The sequence below is a fragment of the Vicugna pacos genome, chromosome 27, assembly GCF_048564905.1.
Source record: "Vicugna pacos chromosome 27, VicPac4, whole genome shotgun sequence".
Lineage (NCBI taxonomy): Eukaryota > Metazoa > Chordata > Mammalia > Artiodactyla > Camelidae > Vicugna > Vicugna pacos.
The window spans coordinates 13,228,984-13,233,323 of NC_133013.1; the positions used below are offsets into that span (position 1 = coordinate 13,228,984).

The window sequence follows — 4,340 nt, forward strand, 5'->3', positions numbered from 1 at the left end:
AAAAGCACAAAGTAACAGTGCTCGTGAGCACTGAACCCTGGATAGGAACCCAGGCGCGGTGATGCCCCATCTCCAGGCTATTTTTAATGACTGGCTTTCCTGCCTCTCTGATAGGGTCCCTCATATCCACTTCAGATGTCAAAGCGGATCTGGAATTTGAGGAAGGCAGGCCTGGCCTCTTGACAAGATTAAGACATCAAATCGTAGCTTTTCCTCTTCTCGTGTTCTATTTACTCACATGCATATGAGTGCGCGTGCGCATGCACGCAGACACACACACACACACACACACAGGCCCTCATGTGATCAAATGTGCCTTCGTTAAAACAGTGCCATTTATTACTTCTGATTTTTATTTTTGTGAATGACAACTGGGGGGCCATACGTACAATTTTAGTTTTTTTCTGGGTGAACATACAAAGTTTTAATGTTTGTACTCGCTTTGGCAGCACACATACTAAAATTGGATGGATAAAGAGAAGATTAGCGTGGTCCTGTGCAAGGATGACTTGCAAATTCATGAAGCATTCCTTTCTTTTTTTTTTTTGAAAAAAAAAGTTTTTAATATTTGAATTTAAGTAACACCCTAAGAATTACTAGAATCTTCCCTACCTTCTTTAATGAGAAGCAATATAATTTTTTGAATAATTGTAAGATGTTAATTCAAAAATACTGCACTGCCTAGCAAAATCATGCTTTTGAGATTATCTGCTCATAGAAGACTATTTACAGGTGCAGAGAGAACACAGGCCATAAACAGTATTTTGCATAGCGTGATCTTAATACCAAATTATTAAGCTAAAAAGAAAAGATATATACTTATGAACTCTTGAAGGCTGAAGAAATGATTTTTTTTCTGGATTCACCTGTTAGAATACAATAACATATAGGATATTTCAGGATGTAAACATGTAAATGAAAGAACGGGGAACATCCCCTTTCTTACAACCACTTATTCTGATGATTGGACAGCATCACATGCTGAGCTCAGCAATTTCATTGATTAACTTACACAAGTCTCACACAATCCTAGGAGCCAGGTTTGAGTTTTCCCCTTGTGTAAATGAAGGAATAGGACTTGCTCAACATCACTCAGCTGGCAATAGAGACCTCTCTTCCTTCAAAAGCTTAAACAAGCTTGACATACCCCATGGTCTTCTTACTGAGGCTCCAGCAGCTCCCACACTCTGCCTGCAGTTATATCATCTACCTTAAGATTTCAAGCTCTAACTTTGCTCCTACCACTTGCGTGCTCAGAGGACCGGGAACACCTCCCCCAGGTCCCCAGCATCTCCTATGGCCCAGATCCAATATTCGGGGCCCCAGTTTTCCGACTCAGATCGGCCCAGCCATGGCCACCTGTCTGGGACTCCTTCCTCTCCCATTGAAGACTTTCTCCAAGTGGCTGCCCAGACATCTCACATCTTTCTCCAGGAGCCCTCCTAGATACTGACATGTGCGAATGTTTGAAATGGGCTCAGGAGTATAGCCTGGAATGAAGCAGATTCCTGACTGTCAGTATACTGCCCCTCCTGGTGTCACAACATCACAAATCAGGTGTAGGAGGCTTTTAGAGAAACAGATGTTCCTCTTGAGATCTGTAAGTCCTCTTCCTCTCAGACTCTTAGCCAAGCTAGAGCCAGCTTGCCACCATGGACAAAGAAAGAGAAGAAGAAGAAAGGAAGGAAGGAGACCTCAGTCAGTCACCAGGTTTCTTCACTAGACTTTTAATTCGGGGCAGGGACAAGTGCTTTACAAGGAGGGCTGACATCCACTTGCCCCACATTCAGAGGACATTTGTTCATCTGCAGGGCGCTGATCCAATTGCTTCCACCTTTCAGTCAACACTGGCACAGAAATAATTGTCATCATTAAGGTTTATGCAGGGTAAAAGTTTACAAAGCACTGGACACAAAAGCTATCTGGCACAGTCACCTACCTTCTCATTTTTGTAATCACATTTTACTTTCACAATATTCTGTGCTGGCGAAAATCCGCAATTGCACCATGTGGACGTAAATCAGCTCGATAACTGAGGTTTAAAAGAACAGGCTTCAGACCTGGCCAAATCAATCAATAACTGAGCCTCAAGGAATGCTTTGGAATGATTTGTCTGGGTAACTGTAGCAAAAAACAGCAAAATCCAAACAGATTGCAGGGAAGTTAAAGAAGAGCTCAAAGTGGGTATATGCATGCACCCCAGAGCCCAGCAGAACGAGACCAGTGAAATGAAACAGAATAAAAGCACACAAACTCCAGCCTCAACAAAAAAACCCAACATCTCAGGATTCTGGGGTGTTTCTCCTGGATTTCCCCCACATCATTGTCCTGTCTACATCATTTCAGATCTCCCTGGACTTCACCACTCATTCCCTGCTGTAAACTTGGTCCTTCTACTTGAAGACAAAATGTAGCATTTCCAGTGTTGGCCCTTGGTGCTCTTTAGATGTACCATTTATTCATCCTCTGGACTTTCCAGTCTTCGGTTATTTCTAAATAATATTTGGATCCTGTTTCTCAGTCAAGAGCTTCCTCTGTCTGCTCGTATTAAATGCCCATTGTAATTTCTGGACATTGCAGAAAACTCAAATTGGCTACGATATTGGATACCCTAAAGGCCACAGAATATTTTGCCCCAAATCAGCCACGGCTGCATTAACCACTTTATCTCTTAAGAAAACCCTAAGACCACCTTACAGAGAACACTTTCTGAAAGACTGGCTCAGACTATTCCCTGCCACCTCCGCCTCAAATCTAAGCCAAGACATTTGGCCAAGTGGTGTTGGAAAAGGTATTCCACCATCAGGGATCATTTTGCAGAGTCAACTCTGAGGAGGAAAACTTGAAACTGCAGGAGCCACTTAGAAGAGCAGATCTAATTGGGAGAGCTGAAGTGTGGCCAGGTCAGCTGGCTTCCCGGGCCACACCCAAGGCTCTGGGGCTTTGGTCTCACTCCTCATCCAATTGGCACCAGCTCATAGAACACGGGCCACTTAACCAGCAAATCAAGGAACAGACTGACTTTTCCTGCCCCTCAGAGAGGAACAGCTGCTCCTGGACAAACTTGCAAAGTCAGGTTCATGTGCAATTGATGAAGACCTTCCCTGGATCCCACTCTGACCAAAGGCAGAAGATAAATCTAAACTCAGGCTCTCTTCCCACTGGCCCATGTGACAGCTCCCTGCACTTAGTTCACTAAACCCCATCATTTAGCTGTCCCAGCGAGGCCGGCTCCAGGACAGGAAAGAGAGGTTCTCACGCATCTCTCACAGCATCTCCGCTAGTCCCTTTTGCACCTGGGATCTCCTTGGGGGCCTCTTAATCGAAGTCTGACTAAGCCTGACCTTGCCTTGGTTTATGAGGGTAATGAAATCACAGCCCCAGGTGTGACGGCTGCAGGTGCACTTGCTCGGCCTTTCGGAGCCTCGTTATTTCTGTAATTTGTCACGTGCTGTCTCCTGCTTGGGGTTATGCTTTACAACCTAATGAATGTATTCCCTTATTAAGACAAATCTTATCCATGCCAATCCAATTAAACCTATATAATTAGCCAGGAAATTTTAGAGAAGTGAGCTTCAATGTAGCTGGTTTTTTTTTTCCCCCATTGTAAGATGTTAGACCAGGACTAATTACAATTTGGGAAGCAGAGAAGTTGGTAGAAAGAGCAACTAGTTAGAGGTCAGAAGACCTAGGTTTTGTTTCAGTTCTGTTATGTGATCTCGAGCAAGTTCCCTCTCCTCCGTGGGTGTTGGTCCCTTGACAATGAAATTAATATTTTGGACACGTTCAAGCAGATAATAACCTTTCCATTTCCTGAGGTACCTTACCGCGAGCCAGACGTTCACATAAAAACTCAGCAGAGTGGCAGCAATGTTGTCGATTGTGGGAATACAATCCCCAGACTTGAGAAAAATGATTCACCCGAGACCAGACAGTGAAGAAGAGAATATGGTTCTGAAACCCATCCATACACTTCCCAAATTGATAACCCATACTCTTTGCAGACGATGAATCCTGGGGAGAGAGTTTAGAAGTAGCTGAAGTAAGTATCAGGTCACAAGGCTGAATTGTATCCACAGCTCAGTTACTGACTCAGAGATCCTAGACCAGTTGGGCGTCTCATTGTCCATCACCACCACAGCTAACCTTTCCTTCTCCCTCAGCCCTCAGAAAATTCAGGGTAACATGGAGGGTATATTTTGAACTCCTCTAAAACAAAGGCACAAGAAAAATGAAAGTAGAGCAAATTTTGTTGCACTTTTATCTAAAAGGAGAGGAGAAGAAGGATCTGTTTCTCAGGTCACAACAGGGACCACAAATGCTGGTCCCAAACATGAACC

General features: G+C 43.9%; 1 non-coding gene across 1 annotated transcript; it reads left to right on the plus strand.

The window, feature by feature from the left end:
• Positions 1 to 433: 433 nt before the first annotated feature.
• Positions 434 to 539, plus strand: LOC116285865 (U6 spliceosomal RNA). Its single transcript, XR_004195607.1, has one exon. It is a non-coding gene; the product is annotated as a U6 spliceosomal RNA (small nuclear RNA).
• Positions 540 to 4,340: the final 3,801 nt, after the last annotated feature.